This window comes from Pseudophryne corroboree, chromosome 6 (assembly GCF_028390025.1).
Source record: "Pseudophryne corroboree isolate aPseCor3 chromosome 6, aPseCor3.hap2, whole genome shotgun sequence".
NCBI classification, from domain to species: Eukaryota; Metazoa; Chordata; class Amphibia; order Anura; family Myobatrachidae; genus Pseudophryne; species Pseudophryne corroboree.
Genome location: NC_086449.1, coordinates 167,849,977 through 167,876,842, shown reverse-complemented (window position 1 = coordinate 167,876,842; position 26,866 = coordinate 167,849,977). Strand labels below are relative to the sequence as shown.

Genomic DNA, 26,866 nt, shown 5'->3' with positions numbered 1-26,866 from the left:
TCAAAGCCAGGAAGGAGGTGACCGCACAACGTTATCACCACATGTGGTAAAAATATGTTGCGTGGGTGAGGCCAGGAAGGCCCCACGAAAAAAAATTTCAACTAGGTCGATTTCTGCACTTCCTGCAAACAGGAGTGTCTATGAGCCTCAAATTGGGGTCCATTAAGGTTCAAGTTTCGGCCCTATAGATTTTCTTCCAAAAAGAATTGGCTTCAGTTCCTGAAGTCCAGACGTTTGTCAAGGGAGTATTGCATATACAGCCCTTGTGTGCCTCCAGTGGCACCGTGGGATCTCAACGTAGTGTTGGGATTCCTCAAATCATATTGGTTTGAACCACTCAAATCTGTGGATTTGAAATATCTCACATGGAAAGTGACCATGCTGTTGGCCCTGGCCTCGGCCAGGCGATTAGCAAAATTGGCGGCTTTGTCTTACAAAAGCCCATATTTGATTTTCCATTCGGACAGGGCAGAACTGCGGACTCGTCCCCAGTTTCTTCCTAAGGTGGTGTCAGCGTTTCACCTGAAACAACCTATTGTGGTGCCTGCGGCTACTAGGGACTTGGAGGACTCCAAGTTGCTAGACGTTGTCAGGGCCCTGAAAATATATATATATATATATATATATATATATATATATATATATATAATTCCAGGACGGCTGGAGTCAGAAAGTCTGACTTGCTGTTTATATTGTAGGCACCCAAAAAGCTGGGTGCTCCTGCTTCTAAGCAGACTATTGCTCGTTGGATTTGTAGTACAATTCAGCTTGCACATTCTGTGGCAGGCCTGCCACAGCCAAAATATGTAAATGCCCATTCCACAAGGAAGGGGGCTCATCTTGGGCGGCTGCCCGAGGGGTCTCGGCTTTACAACTTTGCCGAGCAGCTACTTGGTCAGGGGCAAACACGTTTGCTAAATTCTACAAATTTGATACCCTGGCTGAGGAGGACCTGGAGTTCTCTCATTCGGTGCTGCAGAGTCATCCGCACTCTCCCGCCCGTTTGGGAGCTTTGGTATAATCCCCATGGTCCTGACGGAGTCCCCAGCATCCACTAGGACGTTAGAGAAAATAAGATTTTACTTACCGATAAATCTATTTCTCATAGTCCGTAGTGGATGCTGGGCGCCCATCCCAAGTGCGGATTGTCTGCATTACTTGTACATAGTTATTGTTACAAAAAAATCGGGTTATTATTGTTGTGAGCCATCTTTTTTAGAGGCTTCTTCATTGTTATCATACTGTTAACTGGGTTCAAATCACAAGTTGTACGGGGTGATTGGTGTGGCTGGTATGAGTCTTACCCGGGATTCAAGATCCTTCCTTATTGTGTACGCTCGTCCGGGCACAGTACCTAACTGAGGCTTGGAGGAGGGTCATAGGGGGAGGAGCCAGTACACACCATGTGATCCTAAAAGCTTGCTTTTGTGCCCTGTCTCCTGCGGAGCCGCTATTCCCCATGGTCCTGACGGAGTCCCCAGCATCCACTACGGACTATGAGAAATAGATTTATCGGTAAGTAAAATCTTATTTTTTCTTTTTACACTTTGATCAGCTTGTGTGTCTTTCGGACACACATAGCTGATCACTGGAGCTGGGTCCCGCTCAGCTTTCTCTGCCAGGTGCAGAGAAAGCTGGGCAAATGCCTGCCTATCGCAGTGCTGCCCTGTGATCTTGCCAGGCTGACCTGGCGAGATTATCACAGGGCACACCGGTATTTTAAAAAATATTTTTTTTTTGTAAATCTGGCCAGATCGCATTTCCCATTATAAGTATGGGGAATGTGATGTGCGTTACTAAGAAAAAGTGAATTAAAGGGTTTGGAGCAGTTTTTCATGAAAACTACTCCAAATGCCCTTTAATACATTCAGGATTTCAGGTGATACTAAAATAATGTGAAAAGGGTGTGAAAACGCCCTTTTTCACATTATTTTAGTAAAAATACTAATAAATAGACCTCTAAGACACATGCTTACGGTTTAGCATACAGGGCTGCTGAGAAACTATTTGTGGTGAGTACATACAGGAGCCCGAGCCTCTCCCTGCTCTCCTGCTGTGCTTGAAATTCTGTAAACAAATTGGCTGGCGCTCAGAGACTGTGACACTGGTAACATGTATGAGTGTCACAGCTGAGCTACTGGGTTCAGCTGGAGCTGCCTCTGTGCCTTGGCTTGGCAGTAATAGGTGTGCTTGGTTGGCAGCAGTTATCCTTATGCTTGCAGTGTGTGTGTGTGTGTGTGTGTGTGTGTGTGTGTGTGTGTGTGTGTGTGTGTGTGTGTGTGTAGGGATGCAGTAAACGAGCTGTGCGAGCATCCATCCTCCTGTCTCCCTGTATCCTAGCAACCCCAGAGATGCTGCAACCCTGCACAGGCGGAGGTGGTGGAAGAATAAGGAATGGGGATTGTGCTTAAGTACGGTAACCCATTCGCTGCCGCACTGAATATTAACACATTCCCTTCTTTGTGCTTTCTCACATGATGACTTTGTCTCCTAATCATTTCAGTGCTATTAATTCAGAAGGGCTGTTAATGCTAGGTTGCATCACCAGTCCATCTGTATTTCATCCAGAAATGGATTTTTGATACAGTTACCAAGTGGACAGCCAGCATATTGCAGATGCATTTTAAAGTGCATATATTAAAAGGGACACTAACATGAGAAAGAGCTGTGATTTTAAATAAAGGAGGGTGACCTTTAAATTAGTGGCACAACGATGTAATTTGCTAATACTGTTCAGAATCATTGTGTGCAGAATAGCCGGAGATATCACTGTGCTCACTGTCACCGTAGGTTCTCTGTGCAACAGGATTTACAATGGAGGGACCACAGAAGATATCTCCGAAATCTGCCACGTTTCCTCCATTTCCGACTACAAAGCAGCCCCCATAGGTTTGTATAGGGACTGCTATGCTGTCAGATTTACCACGCTCTGGAATGCTTTGCTTGGCAATGGCAACTAACGTCATCTGAAGGTGATGTTAACCTATAGTAGCCTATGGGTCACTGTGTCAGGTATTTTTCCGGAAGGGGTATCTGAAGGAGCCCATCTCCTGGCAAGGGCATCATTTTGCGTGAAAACATTCAATTCACAATGCAAATTTACATGAAAAATGCGCATTGTAAAAAATATGCCCCATAGACCACTATTGTATTTTAGAAATGTTGGCCCATTAATAATGAGCAAAAGTTTACATGACAAAGCTGCACCTTTAATTTGCAGAGATTTCTGGGCCCATTTATCAAGAATTTTAGCTATTTAAATATGTATAATAATGTATGATAATGAAGGGTTGCACAAAGTGTAGAGTATGTAAATCTTCTGACTTATACAGGGCCAGTGATCACAGCAAGCTGTTACATGCGGTAGTAGGGCCGGCCTGTTTTAGCTGAATGGTTTATCTTTTCCCGGATAATTGCACCACAATCCCAAATCCTCCACTCTGTGGAGAAGTTTGGGAGTATGGAGGAGCAGCAGAAGAAACCAGTACTGTCCCAGGACATGTATGTACACATTGGTGTCCCTATACAATGGATAGTGTATGTAATACAGAATGAATAATTAATAATAATAATAATAATAATAATAATAATAATAATAATTTTATTTATATAGCGCTCTTTCTCCAATAGGACTCAAGGCGCTTAACAGATACATAGCATAATATAGTACAGAAAATAATTAAGTACATTTTCATAAAATACAGAAGCATGAAGATACTGAAAGGGACATTATGGAAATGCTTGAGTAAACAGAAAAGTCTTGAGTCTACTTTTGAAGGATTCTATAGTTGGAGCCTCTCGCACTGTGCGGGGAAGTGAGTTCCATAGAGTCGGAGCCGCATGACTAAAAGCTCGACCCCCAGATGAATTACGGTAGATTCTAGGTACTGCTAAAAGTCCTTCATCTACAGATCGCAGTAATCGAGTGGGGCAGTATGGGGTCAGAAGTTGTTTCAGGTACCTTGGGCCTTAGTCATGTAATGCTTTGAAACTCAGTAAGCCAATCTTGAAGATGATTCGCCATCTTACAGGCAACCAGTGAAGGGAGTAGAGGATGGGTGTTATGTGGCTAGAACGGGGCTGGTTGGTTAATAGCATGGCAGCTGTGTTTTGCACCAGCTGTAAGCGTTGCAATTCTTTTTCTGGTAGACCAAGGTAGAGGGCATTACAGTAGTCTAAACGAGATGATACAAATGCATGTATGACTTTTGGCATATCATCTGAGGGAATTAAGTGCTTGATTCTGGCTATGTTCCTCAGGTGAAAGAATGAGGATTTGATTGTGGCTGATATCTGATGTTTAAGTGTCAAGCCACCATCCAGGACAACGCCAAGATTCCGCACACGATCACTGGTCTGTAATTCTGAATCCCAGAGTGTAAATCCAGTTGGTTGGCTATGCTGCAGTCTTGTCCTTTGATGTTGCGGTCGTATCATAAGGACCTCTGTTTTATCCGGGTTCAGTCACAGCCAACTGGCGCTCATCCACTCCTGTAGTTCAGCTAGACAGCCATTTAGGGTTGCTATTGGGTTATCAGTGCCCGGAGCAAAGGACAAGTACAGTTGTGTATCATCTGCATAGCAGTGGTAGACCAGGCCATGGCGCCTGATTATTTCGCCCAATGGGAGCATGTATACTGCAAAAAGCATGGGGGATAGTATAGAACCTTGTGGGACACCACATGGCAATGGCACTGGTGGTGATGAGTATAATCCAGATGATACTCTCTGTGACCTGCCTGTGAGAAATGATTTGAACCAGCTTAGGACTGTGCCATTCAGACCACAGAAATGTATCAGTCGCTCAATCAGGAGCCCATGGTCCACGGTATCAAATGCTGCCGAGTGATCCAGAAGGATTAATATTGAACAGTCACCTCTGTCTTTTGCCATCAGAAGATCATTTAACACACACACCAGGGCTGTTTCAGTGCTATGTCTTCTCCTGAATCCTGATTGAAATGGATCATAAATATCATGGGTTGTCAGGCGGGTTTCCAGTTGATTTGCAATGACTTTCTCAATAACCTTTCCTAGGAAAGGAAGGTTTGATACCGGTCTGTAGTTGGTCATGCATTAACACTACAGATGGTCTACATCAGGGTTTTTCAACCAGTGTGCCGTCGCACACTAGTGTGCCGCGACCAGCTACAAGGTGTGCCGCGGAGCCAGAGCAGCTTCCTGCACCTTCAGAGTGAACTGTTGGCTCGGGCTCTTCTTAGAGGATCATTCATGCTCCGGCTGTGACCTGTACCTTGATGTCACGGCGGTATGATATCATAGGTCACGGCCGCCGCATCTTACCACCCAGACAGCCCACCCGCCTGCATACACATCTTCCATTTACCACCTGCATCCACAGATTTCCTTGCCCACCCACATCCACACCTGCCCGACTGTCTGCTGCTCAGTATTCGCAGCACTCAACTATGAACAACCCCTGCCACTGAGGGACAGGGAGGAGGACAGCTGCCCGGTAGGGGCTAATATTTGTTATGTTATTTCTCCTGTGGGGAGCAATAGGATTTATGGATTTATGGGGTGAACAATGTGAATAATTCATGTGGGGAGCAATAGGATTTATGTGGGGAGAAATGTGACTGATTTATGTGTGAGCAACATGATTTATGTGGGGAGCAATGTGATTGTTTTTCCTGTGTAGGCCAATGTATGTGTGGATTTCTGCTGCGGGGTACACTGGGCTCCACAAGGATAGACATTGGGGGTATAGAGTAGGATCTTGATCCGAGGCACCAACAGGCTCAAAAGCTTTGACTGTTCCCAAGATGCATAGCGCCGCCTCCTCTATAACCCCGCCTCCCTGCACAGTGGCTCAGTTTTGTAGTTGGTGCCGCAGATAGCAGGCACTTAACAGAGGGGCTGCTCCTAGCAGCCCTAAAGAAGAGCTTTTTAAGAATGAAAAGTGAAGACTTCAAGGGCTGCAGCAGTGTGTAGATGTCAGGAGACATTCACTGCTGCAACTCCATCTCTCCCTAGCGGCGCTGTACACTCCCGCGCCCTGGTTGCCGGGTAACTACAGCCGGAGGCTCCGTTTTTCTTCCTGTCAGGCACACGCGGCTGGAGCTCTCCGGGATCGCGTGGCCGCGCTTCGGGAGGTGGTCCGTGCTGTATCGCGATCCGGCGCGGTCGGTGGGAGGCGGGCCGCACGCACTGGTGGTGGACACTGTGGCATACAGGCGATCCCACTAGATCACCAGGGCATGGGTGCAGGTCAGGTTTTCTCTCTAAACCTTGTTACAAGTAGCCCGCAGTACCAGGTGGTTTTGCCAGCAGGGGGATAAGGCTTAGACCTGGAGCCCCTCCCCCAGCCCCAGGGCGCCATTTACAGTAAATGTTCCCGCCCTGGAGCTGCATATCTGTCTCTCTCTCACTCCCTGTCAGTGTTTGGGCGCCATTTCTCTCAGCTACACTGTTCCTGGGACTGCTTGGGCAATCCTCCTTTGTAAAGCCGCCTGATAGTCAGCGCTGTGACTTTACAAGACACTTAAGTATTCTACATGTCGTTTAGACAGTGATAGTTAAGAAAAAGTGCATTTAGTCAGGGTTCTCTGGTACAAGTGCCCTGTGATATACATCTAGTTTTTTACTGTGCAGTGTTATATCTATTGACTACATAGCTATATAAGCTGGTCCAGTGCAGTATTATTGTTTATAATAACCTCTGCATTGTACAACACGTGTGTGCATTAGCTTGCTGGGTGAATTTCATTTTGTGTCTCTCACTCAACTTGCTATCCCTATATTCTATGAGGGGGCTTGGTGCGTCAGGTTATAATACTGTAATATAGGATATTCACAAGATACACTGTAATTGTATTTTTCTCTGTGATTTTAGTCACCATATCTCTCCTATATCCCTGCTTGTGCTGACTACACTGCGCAGGGGTTTGGGCAAGAGATATTGTGCTGCTGATAATTGTACTGTGTTACCTGATATTGCAAGTTATATCATGTCTGCTTCTGAGGGTAACGGTTCTGGGGCTGAAAACACTACCGGTGTTGCTGACGCCACAGATCCCTATGAGGAGAATATAGCAGCTGAGGGCTATGGTTCTGGGGGCTCCTTGCCCCCCAGTGGGACTGTGGCAACGGGGGTCCATAATGACCCGCCGTGGGCTACTTTCTCCACACTTCTGAATACGCTAGTTACTAATCTAACGCCCCCTATGAGACCTCCTATGCCGGTTCAACCGTATGTGGTCCCCGCGGCTAACCCGCCGTGGGCAGATAACTTGTCCGCTCAATTGAAGAAATTGAACCAGTCTTTGACTACTAAAAAGTCTGACCCTCGCTCGCCTAAGACCAAGGGGTCCTCTAAGTGAGCTCTTACCTCCTCACAATCCACTGCTGTCACTGACACCTCATCTGATGAAGATGGCGCTTACACTGACCCCACAGATTCTGACACAGATACTGCTGATGGGGAGGGTAGTTCACAAGTGGATGTTCCTGATCTTTTGGAGGCTATTAAGTTGATTCTACAGATTACGGATGATCCCGAGCCATCCGTCCCTCCTAAGAAACCAGATAGGTTCAAGCGTCAGAAGGTGGTTAAGCAAGTTTTACCTCATTCTGATCACCTGGTGGATATACGTTAGGAATACTGGGAAAATCCAAGGAAGAAGTTTGTGCCTCACAAGAAGATGCTTACTCGCTATCCCCTCGCGCCAGAACTGTAAAAAAATTGGGAGACGCCTCCTCCAGTGTACTCGCATGTGGCAAGGATGGTGGTTTCCTCAGCTCTACCTTTCACTACCGTCACGTCTCTGAAAGAGCCTACGGATAAACATGTGGAGGGTTGTCTGAAAGCGATTTACACCCTCACGGGTGCTGCGCAAAGGTCCACTATTGCAGCAACATGGGCTGCAGAAGCTATTGAAGCGTGGGCTCTAGAGTTGGAAGCTGAAATCTCTTCTGACCATGCTAGACAGTGCTTGTCATATATTGTCACAGCTTCTCACTATATTAAAGAGGCGGCTTCTGATGCCGGTATTCTAGCAGCCAAGGCTTCTACTACGTCAGTCCTGGCTCGCCGAATATTGTGGCTGAGATCCTGGTCCGTGGATCTGGATTCTAGAAAAACCCTGGAGATACTCCCTTTTAAGGGAGATATTCTGTTTGGGGAGGATAAGATAGTGGATGATTTGGCTACTGCCAAAACTGCCTGTCTGCCAAGTACCGTTCCTTCTGTGTCGAAGGCTAAAAGTACTTCCTTTCGTCCCTTTCGTCCTTCAGGTAAAGCAAAAGGTCAGGCGTACCACAAACAGGCCTGCACTTCCAAACCTGGTAAGCCGAAGCCCAAAAGAGCCTGGGCTGCCCGTCAGCCAGCTTCCAAGACCGATAAGCCTACCGCATGACGGGGCGGGCCTCCCCCTGGGGGACCCCAGGGTGGGGGGCCGGCTTCTAGGGTATACCCAGGAATGGTTGAAGATCACTTCAGGTGCCTGGGTACGGGAAGTTGTCACTCGAGGTTATGCCATAGCCTTCAAAAACCGTCCCCCTCGCCGATTTTGCCTGACAGACGTCCCTTCGGATCAGGTGAAGGCAAAGACTCTACATTCGGTGGTACAGAACCTCCTGGACACAGGAGTGGTAGTACAGGTGCCTCTTGCTTAGAGGGGCCAGGGGTACTATTCTCCACTGTTTCTAGTCCAGAAACCCAATGGGTCCTCCCGGCCCATTCTCAACCTCAAGGCATTGAACAAGTTTGTGAGAATCTCCAAATTCCGTATGGAAACTCTTCGCTCTATTGTTCTGGCCTTGGAACCTGTGGATTATATGGTCTCCCTGGATATACAGGATGCTTACCTGCATATTCCTATAGCAGTGTCGCATCAGCAATACCTGAGGTTTGCGGTTGGCAACCTCCATTACCAGTTTCGGGCGTTACCTTTTGGTTTAACCACGGCTCCGCGAGTCTTCACCAAAGTTATGGCGGTGATGACGGCGGAACTCCGCCGTCAAGGGGTCAGGATCCTACCGTATCTGGACGACTTGTTGATCCTGGCAAATTCCCCAGAAATTTCCTACGTCACTTGGATCTGACTGTCCGGTTTCTACAAGCCCACGGGTGGCTCATCAACTGGAAGAAATCCTCCCTGGTCCCTGCTCAGAGCATGGTGCACCTGAGAGCACTATTGGACACTCACAACCAGCGGTTGTTCTTGTCTCAGGAGAAAGTCCTGAAGCTTCAGGACAGGATTCGTTGCTTCCTCTCTCATCTGCAAGTGTCGATACATTCGGCGATGCAGGTGCTGGGCCTCATGGTGTCAGCATTCGACATGGTGGAGTATGCTCAATTCCATTCTCGCCCCCTCTAGAGGCTGATCCTGGCCAAGTGGGATGGCCTGCCTCACCGGATCAGGTCTCACATGATCTCATTGACTCCGGAGGTCCGTCTGTCGCTGTACTGGTGGCTCCAGGACGAACGATTGTGCAGGGGCCGTCCCTTCTGGATATCCGACTGGGTCCTGTTGACGACGGATGCCAGTCTAAGGGGTTGGGACGCGGTGTTGGAGCAACACTCCCTTCAGGGTCGGTGGACCAAGGAGGAGTCTCTCCTCCCGATCAACATTCTGGAATTGCCATTGAACCTGGCCCAGCATTTAATACAGAACCATCCTTTTCAAGTACAGTCGGACAACGCCACCACAGTGGCTTATATAAATCATCAAGGCGGCACTCGCAGCCACTTGGCAATGAAGGAAGTCTCACGGATTCTTCAATGGGCAGAACGCCATCTACCGGCCATATCGGCAATATTCATTCCGGGAGTCCTAAATTGGGAAGCGGAGTTTCTCAGTTGTCAGGACGTACACGCTGGAGAGTGGGGCCTCCATCCAGAAGTGTTTCAACTCTTAGTGGAAAGGTGGGGCCTTCCAGACGTGGATCTGATGGCGTCTCAACACAATCACAAGGTTCCGGTCTTCGGAGCAAGGACAAGGGATCCTCAAGCAGCATTCGTGGATGCGCTGGCGGTGCCATGGAGGTTTCGGCTGCCGTACGTGTTCCCTCCGGTGTCACTCCTGCCCAGGGTAATTCGGAAGTTCAAGCAAGAAGGAGGAATTCGGCTTCTCATAGCTCCAGCGTGGCCCAGACGGCATTGGTTCTCAGACCTGCAGGGCCTATCGTCAGAGCGTCCAATTCTACTTCCACAACGCCCAAATCTCCTCGTTCAGGGCCCCTGTGTCTACCAGGACCTGGCCCGACTGCCTTTGACGGCGTGGCTCTTGAAGCTTCCGTCTTGAGGGCTAAAGGTTTTTCTGAGGCGGTCATTAAAACTATGTTGCGGGCCCGGAAACCAGCTTCTGCTCGGATTTACCATAGGGTGTGGCATTCTTACTTTGTTTGGTGCGCATCTAACAATTATGCCGCTTCCAAGTTTAGTACGGCCAAACTTTTGGCCTTTCTGCAGCAGGGCCTAGATGTAGGCCTGCGTCTGGCTTCCCTCATGGTTCATATTCCTGCCTTGTCAGTGTGGTTTCAGAGAAAAATTGCGACCTTGCCTGATGTTCATACCTTTACTCAGGGTGTGTTGCGTATCCAAGTCAGGGTGTATTGCGTATCCTGTGGCTCCTTGGGACTTGTTGGTGGTGTTGGAGGCGTTGCGAGAGTCTCCATTTGAACCTCTTGGCTCAGCTGACCTTAAGTGGCTTTCTTTTAAGGTGGTGTTTTTGCTGGCTATTGCTTCCGCGGTTCTTCGAACTCGTCCCGGATATTTGCCTAAGGTGGTATCTTCGTTTCACCTTTACCAGGAGATTGTGGTTCCGGCCCTGGTCTCTCCTGACTTGTCTTCCAAAGAGCGGTCTTTGGATGTGGCACGGGCTCTCCGTATCTATGTGAAGAGAACTGCTTCTGTTAGGAAATCGGATTCTCTCTTTATTCTGTTTGGTTTTCACAAACGTGGCTGGCCTGCTCACAAGCAGACTTTGGCCAGATGGATTAGAATGGTGATTGCACAAGCTTATGTGAAGGCTGGTCTATCAGCTCCTGCTCACATTACGGCCCATTCTACTCGGTCTGTTGGACCTTCTTGGGCGGCCCGCCGTGGTGCGACCCTTGAACAGTTGTGCAATGCGGCTACGTGGTCCTCAGTGAACGCGTTTATAAGGTTCTATGCCTTCGATACTGCCGCTTCCCAGGATGCTTCCTTTGGACGCCGGGTTCTTGTGCGCGCTACAGTGCGTCCCCTCCCATAAGGAACTGCTTTAGGACATCCCCAATGTCTATCCTTGTGGAGCCCAGTGTACCCCGCAGCAGAAAACGAGTTTTATGGTAAGAACTTACCTTTGTTAAAACTCTTTCTGCGAGGTACACTGGGCTCCACAAGGCGCCCACCCTGATGCACTTAGCTTCTTTGGGTTGGTATGGCATTAGCCGCTGACACTTCTCCTGTCGTGAGAATGTGGTGTTTGTGGCTACTAACTGTTGTCGTCTCTTTTCCTGCTACTGCATTGGGCTGGTTAACTAAAAACTGAGCTCCTGTGCAGGGAGGCGGGGTTATAGAGGAGGCGGCGCTATGCATCTTGGGAACAGTCAAAGCTTTTGAGCCTGTTGGTGCCTCGGATCAAGATCCTACTCTACACCCCCAATGTCTATCCTTGTGGAGCCCAGTGTACGTCGCAGAAAGAGTTTTAACAAAGGTAAGTTCTTACCATAAAACTCGTTTTTTTATTACTGTGAGGGCCAATGTGTGTTTTATTGTTTTGGTTTTTTTTTCTGTGGTGAACGGATGGTGTGCTTTTGCAATTTTTAAATAATATTCAGTGTGCCGCGAGTAAAAATAGGGTTGAAAATAACTGGTCTACATTATAGCCAAAGCTGGCCTTAGCCAATTTGATGCCCTAGGCAAAATTTTGGCAGGTGCCCCCTAGCACCGCCACTAGTTCTGCATCTGACCTAGCAACACTCAGTCAGTGGGGCCAACCGGGGGGTTACCCTGTGCCCAGAGCTGGATTAAGGCTCCAGGAGGCCAGGGGCACTAAAGAGCAGGGGGCCCCCATGGACTAAAATAAAAAAATATATATATATTTATTTATTTTTTACCAGGCTTGATCCGGCACTCCACTCTCTGCTATTAATTATCTTGCTCTGGTGCCCTCTACTTTGAAGTGTCACTCCATATAGCAATGCAGGCGGCACTCAGAGACTTGTAGCGTTTATAAATGCTTTGTTTCCTGATGAAGGGGACTCGATCCCCAAAACGTTTAAGTAAACATATCAAAGTTTTTTCACTAAACGCTACAAGACTCTGAGTGCCACCTGCATTGCTATATATATATATATATATATATACATACATACATACTGGGCGCCACACACAGAGAGGTGCAGGGGGTGCTGAGTGTATCAAACATAGAGGAATGGGGGCACAGGGTATCACGAACACAGGGGCAGGGGACACACAATGCACCACACTTGGGAGAGCACAGAATGTTATACACACAGGAGTAGGGGGGGCACAGGGTGACACACACACTCAAAGTCAGTAGGCACAGGGGGCCACACAACAATGTGGGGGGGGGGGGGGCGGTAGATGGTGCCACACACACATAGGACAGGGGGTAGAGGGGCCACACACAGGGGGTTGGGATGGGCAGGAGGACACAAGGTGTCATACACACACAGGGGGCCACACAACAATGTAGGGGGGGGGGGGGCGTTTGGCATTTGATAGTGCCACACACCCATAGGACAGGGGGTAGAGGGGCCACACACAGGGGATTGGGATGGGCAGGAGGACACAAGGTGTCATACACACACAGGGGGCACAGGGGGCCACACAACAATGTAGGGGGGGGGGGGGCGTTTGGCATTTGATAGTGCCACACACCCATAGGACAGGGGGTAGAGGGGCCACACGCAGGGTGTTGGGTTGGGCAGGAGGACACTGTCATACACACACACACACACACACACACAGGGGGCACAGGGGGGGCACACAACAGGCTGAGGGGGGTAGAGGGTGCCACAAACACATAAGGAAGTAGGTACATGGGGCCACACACAGGGGGGTAGGGGCAGGAGGTCACAGGGCTCTCATGTCACTCACCGCTAGTGAGGCCCGCGGATCCAGGCACAGGCTGAAGAGGAGGCCGGCGGCAGCAGGAGCAGAGTGTCTGCGCCATTGCAGTACCATGGAGCCACACTGTAGGGAGAGGTCGGTAACTGTTTCACCCCACACATGCTGCTGGAGGAGGGTGGGTGGCGGGGATGCTGAGGACGGAGTCGAGCATCTCAGATCTCCAGCAGGGGTGGAGGGCGGGAAATGCTTTGTGTTGCGTGAGAGATCGCCGGCGCACGGGGGGAGGAGCAGAGGGGGGAAATGCAGTGTAGTCGTGTGTGACAGGGTACAGCGGGAGCGGCTGCCCCTGAAGGAAGTCCAAGGCAATGGCAGTCGCAACCCTGCACCCAGCACAGTCACACAGCCTGCACCCTCACCCCCACAGTAGCAGCCAGCCACACACCCTGTGGTGGATGGCAGGGACGGGGGGCCCTTGGGAAAGGGGGGACCAGGGTAATGTACCCCTTGGGGCCCCCCCCCCCTTAATCCGGCTCTGCCTGTGCCCCTGTGGGCCACTTCAACCCTGCATAATTCCCCACAGTAATGCCCATAATACACATAATTCCACACAGTAATGCACCTTACACATATGCCCCACATTAGTAATGCCCATAATACACATAATTCCACACAGGAATTCACCTTACACATATGAACCACATTAGTATTGCCCATAATACACATAATTCCACACAGCAATTCACCTTACACATATGCCCCACATTAGTAATGCTAGTAGCTTTTTTCTGTAATAAAACTTACTTTTGCTTGCTGGTGAGCTTGCAGCCAGTGTGTGCGCCCATGCAGCTCCCTAGATCCGTGACTGCTTTTTGTGACATGGGGGTGGCAGGATGGATGAGTGCTTGCGCTCGAACCCGTTAAAGGGGCACCCTTACAAGGGATGTGACCTCACAGGATATACCGTCCTTTGCAAGCCTCATCCTATATTTTAGCTTGCTGGTTGGACACAGATGGCAGCAAAGTCCAGATCCTGCCATACTTGGTGGTTATACACAAAGACCAGTATCAAACATGTAGCAACTGTCCATTCTCTTCACTGCTCAGTGTGTTTGCTGGTGTTACTCCCGGCAACTGCATGCCCTTTATTTTATACTGCAGGAGCAATATGCCCTGCTCTCCAGTCTGACGCATCTGAAAGTCACACTGCACTGACGTTTCATATAGAAATAGCGCAATGCAACTTACTGACCACGTTACAGTGGTGGATGGCAAGGGAATTTTATGGCATGGACTGACTGAGAAATAAAGTGTAGGGAGAACACTGCCCATGTTATATCCCTGCAGACACCTGGGGTTTGAACAGGGATAAGGGACACAGGATAGCAGGGTCTCCCTCCCCATGTGCACAAGCAGTATATGTGATGTCAGATTTATGTGGAGCAGTCTTCCACAATACACATGTGGTATCATAAGGAGCCATCCAGTAATAACCTTATATAGTCAGTGAAAATGTTACAGGTCCAGGAATTGCAGTTACTGGGCTTCTGCTATCTAAGGTCTCACAAGTCAGGGGCATTCAAGCATGTCGGAGGGAGTTCAAGGGACAGTGGCCCTCATTCCGAGTTGTTCGCTCGTTAGTGTTTTTCGCAACGGAGCGATTAGTCGCAAACTGCGCATGCGCAATGTTCGCAGTGCGTCTGCGCCAAGTAAATTTGCAAAAAAGTTTGGTATTTTACTCACGGCTTAACGAAGAAATTTCTTCGTTCTGGTGATCGGAGTGTGATTGACAGGAAGTGGGTGTTTCTGGGCGGAAACTGGCCGTTTTATGGGTGTGTGCAAAAAAACGCTGCCGTTTCTGGGAAAAACGCGGGAGTGGCTGGAGAAACGGGGGAGTGTCTGGGCGAACGCTGGGTGTGTTTGTGACGTCAAACCAGGAACGAAACTGACTGAACTGATCGCAGTGGCAGAGTAAGTCTCGAGCTACTCAGAAACTGCAAAGAAATTTCTTTTCGTAATTCTGCGAATCTATCGTTCGCAATTCTGCAAAGCTAAAATTCACTCCCAGTAGGCGGCGGCTTAGCGTGTGCAAAGCTGCTAAAAGCAGCTAGCGAGCGAACAACTCGGAATGAGGGCCTGTGTGCGATTCTATTTGACAAATGTAAACAGCAGTGTACAAGTACTGATTGAATACATTTAGAAAGTAACAGATAGTTTACAGACTGTCCCTCCCACCATGAGATACTGCAGGGACATGCTTGGATGCCCCTAGACATGCTTGGATGCCCTAGGCAAATGCCTAGCCTGTCTATAGCTAAGGCCGGGTCTGATTATAGCATGCCTCCCAACTGTCCCGATTCTAGCGGGATAGTACCGCTATTCGGGCACTGTCCCGCTGTCCCAACCGAGGACAGCATTGTACCGCAGGTGGGGAGGGGGCAGTTGAGAGATCCTTTTATCACCCGCTGCTCTGCAAAGCAGCGAGTGATCTCTGAATAGATGCCCCGTGCACACTGTATCTATTCAGTACAGGGAGGTGAGCAGGGGGCAAAGTGCTGGAAAATGGATCAGTGCCACGAAGCCACGGCCATCTTTAACCTAGGCCACACCCCCTTTCCGGGCCACGAGGTATGTTATCGAAGTTGGGAGGTATGTTATTGGCTGAAGGAAATACAGTTTTAAAAAAAATAGGACTTTCTGTATCAAACATATATATCATGTAAATAACATAATAGCAAGTAGTCAGGAAAAGGTTAAACATCCCACAAAAAATATACATTTCACGGTAAGATGTCTGTCTCCTCTTGCTTGCAGCCTCTCTCTGGTCAGCAGCACTGGTTGTGCTCTCAGATCCCAAACACAGCAGATTTGGGGGGTCATTCAGACCTGATCGCACGCTAGGATTTTTTGCTGCGCTGCGATCAGGTCAGAACTGTGCATACGTATGCACCACAATGCACAGGTGTGTCATATGGCTACAAAGCGGATCGCTGCTGGGCGATGGATTGTACGAAGAATCCATTCGCGCAGCCGATCGCAAGGTGATTGACAGGAAGAAGGTGTTTCTGGGTGTCAGCTGGGAGTGTTTGGAAAAACGCAGGCGTGTCCAATATCATCTATGTATATCTGACTGTGCTGAGTGCTCACTGCTCACACAGCTTAATTGTGGGGGAGACTGGGGAGCAGTTATAGCAGGAGTACATAACAGTGCACACTTTTGCTGCCAGTGTGACTGACCAGTGACCACCAGTATATTGTCTGCCTGAAAAAGTTAAACACTCGTGTGGTGTTTTTTTTTTTTATTCTATAAACGCATTCTGCTGACAGACAGTGTCCAGCAGGTCCGTCATTCATTATATTATAATATATACCTGCAGTAGTGATATATAATATATATATTTTTTATATCATTATCATCCAGTCTATACTAGCAGACGCAGTACGGTAGTCCACGGCTGTAGCTACCTCTGTGTCGGCAGTGCTCGTCCATAATTGTATACCTACCTGTGGTGGGGTTTTTTTTTTCTATCTTCTTCATACTAGTAGTTTAGGAGTCTGCTGCTGACAGTGTCCAGCAGGTCCGTCATTATATAATATATACCTGTCCTGCAGTAGTGATATATATATATATTTTTTATATCATTATCATCCAGTCTATACTAGCAGACGCAGTACGGTAGTCCACGGCTGTAGCTACCTCTGTGTCGGCAGTGCTCGTCCATAATTGTATACCTACCTGTGGTGGGGTTTTTTTTTTCTATCTTCTTCATACTAGTAGTTTAGGAGTCTGCTGCTGACAGTGTCCAGCAGGTCCGTCATTATATAATATATACCTGTCCTGCAGTAGTGATATATATATATTTTTTATATCATTATCATCCAGTCTATACTAGCAGACGCAGTACGGTAGTCCACGGCTGTAGCTACCTCTGTGTCGGCAGTGCTCGTCCATGTCGGCAGTGCTCGTCCATAATTGTATACCTACCTGTGGTGGTTTTTTTTTTTTCTATCTTCTTCATACTAGTAGTTTAGGAGTCTGCTGCTGACAGTGTCCAGCAGGTCAGTCATTATATAATATATACCTGTCCTGCAGTAGTGATATATATTTTTTATATTATTATCATCCAGTCTATACTAGCAGACGCAGTACGGTAGTCCACGGCTGTAGCTACCTCTGTGTCGGCAGTCACTCGTCATCCATAAGTATACTAGTATCCATCCATCTCCATTGTTTACCTGAGGTGCCTTTTAGTTGTGCCTATTAAAATATGGAGAACAAAAATGTTGAGGTTCCAAAAATAGGGAAAGATCAAGATCGACTTCCACCTCGTGCTGAAGCTGCTGCCACTAGTCATGGCCGAGACGATGAAATGCCATCAACGTCGTCTGCCAAGGCCGATGCCCAATGTCATAGTACAGAGCATGTAAAATCCAAAACACCAAATATCAGTAAAAAAAGGACTCAAAAATCTAAAATAAAATCGTCGGAGGAGAAGCGTAAACTTGCCAATATGCCATTTACCACACGGAGTGGCAAGGAACGGCTGAGGCCCTGGCCTATGTTCATGGCTAGTGGTTCAGCTTCACATGAGGATGGAAGCACTCAGCCTCTCGCTAGAAAAATGAAAAGACTTAAGCTGGCAAAAGCACAGCAAAGAACTGTGCGTTCTTCGAAATCACAAATCCACAAGGAGAGTCCAATTGTGTCGGTTGCGATGCCTGACCTTCCCAACACTGGACGTGAAGAGCATGCGCCTTCCACCATTTGCACGCCCCCTGCAAGTGCTGGAAGGAGCACCCGCAGTCCAGTTCCTGATAGTCAGATTGAAGATGTCAGTGTTGAAGTACACCAGGATGAGGAGGATATGGGTGTTGCTGGCGCTGGGGAGGAAATTGACCAGGAGGATTCTGATGGTGAGGTGGTTTGTTTAAGTCAGGCACCCGGGGAGACACCTGTTGTCCGTGGGAGGAATATGGCCATTGACATGCCTGGTGAAAATACCCAAAAAATCAGCTCTTCGGTGTGGAAGTATTTCAACAGAAATGCGGACAACATTTGTCAAGCCGTGTGTTGCCTTTGTCAAGCTGTAATAAGTAGGGGTAAGGACGTTAACCACCTCGGAACATCCTCCCTTATACGTCACCTGCAGCGCATTCATCATAAGTCAGTGACAAGTTCAAAAACTTTGGGCGACAGCGGAAGCAGTCCACTGACCAGTAAATCCCTTCCTCTTGTAACCAAGCTCACGCAAACCACCCCACCAACTCCCTCAGTGTCAATTTCCTCCTTCCCCAGGAATGCCAATAGTCCTGCAGGCCATGTCACTGGCAATTCTGACGAGTCCTCTCCTGCCTGGGATTCCTCCGATGCATCCTTGCGTGTAACGCCTACTGCTGCTGGCGCTGCTGTTGTTGCTGCTGGGAGTCGATGGTCATCCCAGAGGGGAAGTCGTAAGACCACTTTTACTACTTCCACCAAGCAATTGACTGTCCAACAGTCCTTTGCGAGGAAGATGAAATATCACAGCAGTCATCCTGCTGCAAAGCGGATAACTGAGGCCTTGGCATCCTGGGCGGTGAGAACCGTGGTTCCGGTATCCATCATTACTGCAGAGCCAACTATAGACTTGTTTGAGGTACTGTGTCCCCGGTACCAAATACCATCTAGGTTCCATTTCTCTAGGCAGGCGATACCGAAAATGTACACAGACCTCAGAAAAAGACTCACCAGTGTCCTAAAAAATGCAGTTGTACCCAATGTCCACTTAACCACGGACATGTGGACAAGTGGAGCAGGGCAGACTCAGGACTATATGACTGTGACAGCCCACTGGGTAGATGTATGGACTCCCGCCGCAAGAACAGCAGCGGCGGCACCAGTAGCAACATCTCGCAAACGCCAACTCTTTCCTAGGCAGGCTACGCTTTGTATCACCGCTTTCCAGAATACGCACACAGCTAAAAACCTCTTACGGCAACTGAGGAAGATCATCGCAGAATGGCTTACCCCAATTGGACTCTCCTGTGGATTTGTGGCATCGGACAACACCAGCAATATTGTGTGTGCATTAAATATGGGCAAATTCCAGCACGTCCCATGTTTTGCACATACCTTGAATTTGGTGGTGCAGAATTATTTAAAAAACGAGAGGGGCGTGCAAGAGATGCTGTCGGTGGCCAGAAGAATTGTGGGACACTTTCGGCGTACAGGCACCACGTACAGAAGACTGGAGCACCACCAAAAACTCCTGAACCTGCCCTGCCATTAGCTGAAGCAAGAAGTGGTAACGAGGTGGAATTCAACCCTCTATATGCTTCAGAGGTTGGAGGAGCAGCAAAAGGCCATTCAAGCCTATACAACTGAGCACGATATAGGAGGTGGAATGCACCTGTCTCAAGCGCAGTGGAGAATGATTTCAACGTTGTGCAAGGTTCTGCAACCTTTTGAACTTGCCACACGTGAAGTCAGTTCAGACACTGCCAGCCTGAGTCAGGTCATTCCCCTCATCAGGCTTTTGCAGAAGAAGCTGGAGACATTGAAGGAGGAGCTAACACAGAGCGATTCCGCTAGGCATGTGGGACTTGTGGATGGAGCCCTTAATTCGCTTAACAAGGATTCACGGTGGTCAATCTGTTGAAATCAGAGCACTACATTTTGGCCACCGTGCTCGATCCTAGATTTAAAACCTACGTTGTATCTCTCTTTCCGGCAGACACAAGTCTGCAGGGGTTCAAAGAACTGCTGGTGAGAAAATTGTCAAGTCAAGCGGAACGCGACCTGTCAACATCTCCTCCTTCACATTCTCCCGCAACTGGGGGTGCGAGGAAAAGGCTCAGAATTCCGAGCCCACCCGCTGGCGGTGATGCAGGGCAGTCTGGAGCGACTGCTGATGCTGACATCTGGTCCGGACTGAAGGACCTGCCAACGATTACGGACATGTCGTCTACTGTCACTGCATATGATTCTCTCCCCATTGAAAGAATGGTGGAGGATTATATGAGTGACCGCATCCAAGTAGGCACGTCAGACAGTCCGTACGTATACTGGCAGGAAAAAGAGGCAATTTGGAGGCCCTTGCACAAACTGGCTTTATTCTACCTAAGTTGCCCTCCCACAAGTGTGTACTCCGAAAGAGTGTTTAGTGCCGCCGCTCACCTTGTCAGCAATCGGCGTACGAGGTTACTTCCAGAAAATGTGGAGAAGATGATGTTCATTAAAATGAATTATAATCAATTCCTCCATGGAGACATTCACCAGCAGCAATTGCCTCCACAAAGTACACAGGGAGCTGTGATGGTGGATTCCAGTGGGGACGAATTGATAATCTGTGAGGAGGGGGATGTACACGGTGATGAATCGGAGGATGATGATGAGGTGGACATCTTGCCTCTGTAGAGCCAGTTTGTGCAAGGAGAGATTAATTGCTTCTTTTTTGGTGGGGGTCCAAACCAACCCGTCATTTCAGTCACAGTCGTGTGGCAGACCCTGTCACTGAAATGATGGGTTGGTTAAAGTGTGCATGTCCTGTTTATACAACATAAGGGTGGGTGGGAGGGCCCAAGGACAATTCCATCTTGCACCTCTTTTTTCTTTCATTTTTCTTTGCGTCATGTGCTGTTTGGGGAGTGTTTTTTGGAAGGGCCAGCCTGCGTGACACTGCAGTGCCACTCCTAGATGGGCCAGGTGTTTGTGTCGGCCACTAGGGTCGCTTAGCTTACTCACACAGCTACCTCATTGCGCCTCTTTTTTTCTTTGCGTCATGTGCTGTTTGGGGAGTGTTTTTTGGAAGGGCCAGCCTGCGTGACACTGCAGTGCCACTCCTAGATGGGCCAGGTGTTTGTGTCGGCCACTAGGGTCGCTGAGCTTAGTCATCCAGCGACCTCGGTGCAAATTTTAGGACTAAAAATAATATTGTGAGGTGTGAGGTGTTCAGAATAGACTGAAAATGAGTGGAAATTATGGTTATTGAGGTTAATAATACTTTGGGATCAAAATGACCCCAAAATTCTATGATTTAAGCTGTTTTTTTAGGGTTTTTTGAAAAAAACACCCGAATCCAAAACACACCCGAATCCGACAAAAAAAATTCGGTGAGGTTTTGCCAAAACGCGTTCGAACCCAAAACACGGCCGCGGAACCGAACCCAAAACCAAAACACAAAACCCGAAAAATTTCCGGTGCACATCTCTAGTGTCCAAGCATTTGCAGGGCGGGTGTCTGACGTCAATTCCGGTCCAGAACAGGCTGAAGTGGTCGCAGCGGCTGGTCTGAGCTACTCAGAAACTGCACAAAACTTTTTTGTACCATTTGGCTGCACATGCGATCGCACACTTGCAAAGCTAAAATACACTTCCCTATAGGTAGCGACTATCTGATCGCAGCGCTGCAAAAAATAGCTAGCGAGCGATCAGGTCTGAATGACCCCTTTGGTAAGAGAAGCAGGGGCACTAAGAGGGAGGCCAAGCCAGCTGCACCCCACATTATATTTGACATTATATTTTTTCTTGAGCAAGTGTGTCCACACCTCCCAGATTTGACCATGTGCCCCTTGAGGAGAAACTGCTGCCACTGGACATATGCAGCAGCTCCTTTCTGTCCCTTATACTGCTTACTAATCTCATAGAATAGGGTCATACTAGCCTGCTTCCTGTAGACCTGTAATTGCCGGCATTATTCTGCCCATCTTGCCCACTTCACTAGGAACTAGGAAGTGTGCTAGTGGTTCATTCACAGGTCCAGGGAACTACCGTTCTGGTAGAGCAAGTACAGTAATTATGTACAGCATGTTGGTGCTCAGTGGGAACATCATATTATAGCCCTAGTTCATGTTAATTTGCTTGACATCACAACTGCTGATGTTAGCAAGTGAAGCTGCTGTCCAGAAATGAAAAGAGACGCTCACTGGAGCCATTGCAAACTCATTCACAATTGCGTACACATTCACAGCCTATACGCAAAAAGAGGAACATTGGATCTAAGGGTTGGCCTATGGCTACGCAGATTGGACATGGCAGTAGCGATGCAGATGCCATGTTTTTGTACAGACGAGACTGCAGCTGATAGCAGAGATACGCCCCGAAAATGGCAATGACTCCCCATTAACACCTCCAGAATGTCACTTCTTGTTAATCACTTTCCCATGAAATCCTTATTGTGAGTGGGATCACAACGGCACCTTGATGCATGCGCAGTGCAATTGCAGCACATGCATCTACAGATAATCGCTCACTTAGGTAAATATTGGCCATAGAGTACAAACATGAATTAGGCCTTATATCACATGGTGATGTGGTCATGATTTGAGATGCTGGCCATGGGGTTTCCAGGGAAATGGAAACTCCCTCTGCGTTTGCCTATTTTAGAAGGACCGATCTTGTTAATTACTGCAGCACCTACAGCCTGTGGGACAGAAAGAGCCCCAGCTGTTATTGTTGTGGGGTTCTAAAGAGTGAGGGGTAACACACCTTCAAGTTATACTTACCTACATGTCGGAGGCTCACAATTTTAAGGGTAGTCCCCCACACACTTGGAAGAGTGGGTTCTCCTCCTGCATCCCGCCCGCTTCTTAGTTAATCAGGCAGGATAGGGAGTAAATGCAAAAAATCACGGGTCCGTATGGAGGGGGCAGGGCTATAATGACACGGTTACCGTCATTTTAGCCTCGCCCCTTCCAAGAGGACCCACGATTAGCGGGAATTGCCGTGATGGGGCGGGGGCCTAATGACGTAGATGCCCGGCCCCATGACGTGCCCAGCTGCTTCTCCTTTTCAGGCTTCTCCCGGAGAGGAGTATTAAAAAGTTGGTAAGTATGCTTCAAGTCTTGCTGCCAGTCATTTCCGTAGTAGCTCAACTCCTTGTAGAAGTGTAAATGAATATTGGGCTCAGTGCAGTGTTTGGGTTTTTTTTGTTTTCTTTTATATTTGTTCAAATACAGAAAAGGTTACAGACTTTTTAGGTTCAGCACTTTTTTGTATTATAGCATATCGTTAACTAAAGCTGGATACACAATAGGCAATACAACGGACATTGGAGCGAACATCCAATATATCGCTAGCTGTCAGCGGGTATGTTCAAATTATACGTCTGTGAATGAGTGTTGTTCACAAACCTATCATGTTGGCTGTGCACATGACCAACCGCAGCATCCTGACATTGAAGATCCCAACATCTGTGGGGCTAGTATTTCCACCCCTCTTGTCCCATACCCTAACCCTCGGGGGGTGTCAGCTACGGCTAAGCCTCGGGGGGGGGGGGGGGGGGGGGGCAGGGCAGCCATCAGGGGGGGACTGTGGGGACTGGTGTCCCGGGCCCTTACAGAGAGGGGGGCCCACCCCTGGCTTCTACCGCCAATACCTATAGAGCTGCTTAGTCTGTGAATCAACAGTAGTCTGATGCGTAAGGAGGACTTCTTACAACAAGCCTTATCTGCACATCAGCCCTCTGTAAATTGTTCCTGTAAGTCCTCAACACTCCACCTATATGTAACATCACAATGTATGACATCACATAGGGGTGGAGCAGTGCAGCAGAACCTTTTTTTTTTTTGGGGGGGGGGGGGGGGGGGAGAGTGGTCCTGTCTATTTTGTCTGTCACGGGCCCCATAATTTCTAATGGCAGCCCTGTCGGGGGGCGTTGGTTATGGCTAATCCTATCCCCCAGTCCGTAACCCCCCCCCCCAGTGCCTAACCTAACCCCCCTTGGTGTCTAACTCTAACCCCCTGGCCCTAACCTTAACCCCGATACTCACCTTACGGATGTCAGATATCAGTGATCCAGCAAAAGTTTCCTGAGTGAAGTAGGGATTTCAGTGTAAGTCACATGACTGCCAGAATCCCGATAGACGGGATGCTAAACGCATGCCGAATGGCCAGTGATCAGATACTTGTCTTTTATAAATATATAGGTTTTTGTAGAGACACGATTTAATACATTTTTAAGGCATTGTAAATGATATTATTGAAGTGTTTCTACACATTGACAAATTCTTGCACCCTGACTGCTTTCTGCAATGTGGTTTCCCAGTACAGTAGAATATACTGTAAATTTGATTGGCCTTAGTGACCTGTGAATGAATTGCGCTGTATGAGCGCAATATGGCTCACTCCAGTGTCAGTGGTGTATTATTTAATAATGAGAGCTCTGTGGCTTGTAGCTTTTTACAAACTCTGTATACAGGCAATTACATGGACAATGGTTAAGCATAGCCTCTGGGCATATTTTATAGTGACGTGACATGAAAAATCCCAGATTATATGGGGATATTTATGGAGCATGAACAACTGAGCAACAGATTTTTTGCTGTAAGGAACGATTTAAAAAAAACCTGAAAAATGTTACAATATTAGAAGTTGCTAATTTTTTTAAACTGTCCTGCATTTAGAAAATCCCATTTAATGGGGTCAATCCAATTATTTGCGAGTTTCTCGCACCCGGGAGTCATTGCAGCAGGAGCCGTACTTTACGGCAACGCGAACTCGCACAAAAGTGCTGATTGCCTCACAGGGCTGCAAGCAATTTTTAAGCAAATTCTGGCAGAAATCAGGCTGCAAGGGGTGTGAATCTGAGTGCCATTACCGGCATTGAAACGCCATGGCAACGCTTACTCGTACCCTTCGCAAATTATTGCATTAACCCCTATATGTGTAATCTAGAACATTTTTTAAGATAAGAGAAGATGGCTAGTTTTAGTCACATTGGGATCTTATAACATTGTCACATTGGGATCTTATAACAGTTTCTTATGTCTCACTGGTTTGAACCTTTGCGTAAGGTTGAAGTTTCTCACTTGGAAAGTGGTCATACTTTTGGCTTTGGCGTCTGCCAGACGAGTGTCCGAGTTGGCGGCTTTGTCTCACAAGAGCCCATATTTGATTTTTCATGTGGATAGAGCGGAATTGAGGACTCGTCAACAATTTCTGCCGAAGGTGGTGTCTTCGTTTCACGTAAATCAACCTATTGTGGTACCTGTGGCTACGGATGCTGTGGCAGTCCCAGGATCTCTTGATGTTGTAAGAGCTTTGAAAATTTATGTCGCCAGAACGGCTCTTACTAGAAAAACAGAGGCTTTGTTTGTTCTGTATGCTTCCAACAAGATTGGAAATCCTGCTTCTAAGCAGACTATTGCACGCTGGATTTGTAATACGATTCAGCAAGCTCATTCTTCGGCTGGGCTACCGTTGCCGAAGTCAGTAAAGGCCCATTCTACCAGGGAGGTGGGCTCATCTTGGGCGGCTGCCCGAGGGGTCTCGGCGCTTCAACTTTGCCGAGCAGCTACATGGTCGGGTTCAAACACTTTTGCTAGATTCTACAAGTTTGATACCCTGGCTGATGAGGACCTTATGTTTGCTCAATCGGTGCTGCAGAGTCGTCCGCAATCTCCCGCCCGGTCTGAAGCTTTGGTATAGACCCCATGGTCCTTTTGGAGTCCCCAGCATCCTCTAGGACGTAAGAGAAAATAGGATTTTAATACCTACCAGTAAATCCTTTTCTCCTAGTCCGTAGAGGATGCTGGGCGCCCATCCCAGTGCGGACTGTTCCTTGCAGTTGTTTTGATACTGGTTATTTTCGGTTACACGAGGTTTGTGTATCAGTTGTATTCAGCTTGTTGCTGTTGTTAGTTCATACTGTTATCTGGTTTCCTGTTGTTTCAGTTGTACGGTATGTTTGTGGTGTGGGCTGGTAGTGTTCTCGCCCTTAGTTAACAAAAATCCTTTCCTCAAAATGTCCGTCTCTCCTGGGCACAGTTCCTATAACTGAGGTCTGGGGGAGGGGCATAGAGGGAGGAGCCAGTTCACACCCAGTAAAAGTCTTTTTAGTGTGCCCATGTCTCCTGCGGATCCGTCTATACCCCATGGTCCTTTTGGAGTCCCCAGCATCCTCTACGGACTAGGAGAAAAGGATTTACCGGTAGGTATTAAAATCCTATTTTCTCCAGCACAGAGGAAGCACTTTGTGTCTTTTGATACCGGCTCTTATATTAGATGCGGCCAATCTGATGCCTCACTCTCATAACTTGTGGTATTGTGGGAAGATAAATAGATTTTGGAATACATTTTTGGACTATCTGAACTCCACCTTACAATTGAGAGTAACGAAAAATGCAGCGGCCTTCCTATTTGCAGAGTTCTCTGCCTGGGAAGCAGGTCAATACTTAGACCCATGGAAACCTCTGTTGTTTGTTATGGTCATGGTAGCCAAACACTTAATTCTTAAACATTGGATTTCCCGCTCTGCACCTACCCTATCTGAATGGAAAATTGCAGTGCTAGATATATTATACCACAAGAGGCATATGGCGACTTACAATACAGAAAAAGGTGTTTCAAAATTTTTTACGTAAGCAAATTATTTGATTCCACCTACCACATGACGGTACCCTCTTCAATATGGAGGTGCTTATTGTTTGCTTTTACTTTCATTGACTCCTCTTCTGGCCCTTTTTTAGCTTAAAATCAGGGGCGGCATGGGTATATTACTATTACTAGTATTAATATTATACTATACGAACAGCATATTTTACTACATGGAAGGTGCTAACTCCTCATTCTTATCTTGTATACATTGATATATTATTGGAAAATTAGGAAGCCATTTTGTGATTTCACTCTCATATACGTGTACTGTTTATAACTTATTCTTATAAAATCAAAAAAGAGAACAGTGTCAGTAACATTGATTTACAGTTACTATATTTATAAAGCATTGAAATATTTGTATATGCTGGATTCTGTAATTTATATTTATGTACTTTGTATATGCTGTTTAATAAACAGTTTTTTTTTTTAAAAGACATAGGGCGAGATTCTAATCTCCATCCTCCCCTC

The 26,866-nt window shown here is 47.6% G+C and overlaps 1 protein-coding gene across 5 annotated transcripts in view; it reads left to right on the top strand.

Annotated features, from left to right (window-relative positions):
• Positions 1 to 26,866, top strand: part of ADD2 (adducin 2) — a 276,848-nt gene that overhangs the window by 76,543 nt on the left and 173,439 nt on the right. The window lies entirely within an intron of this gene.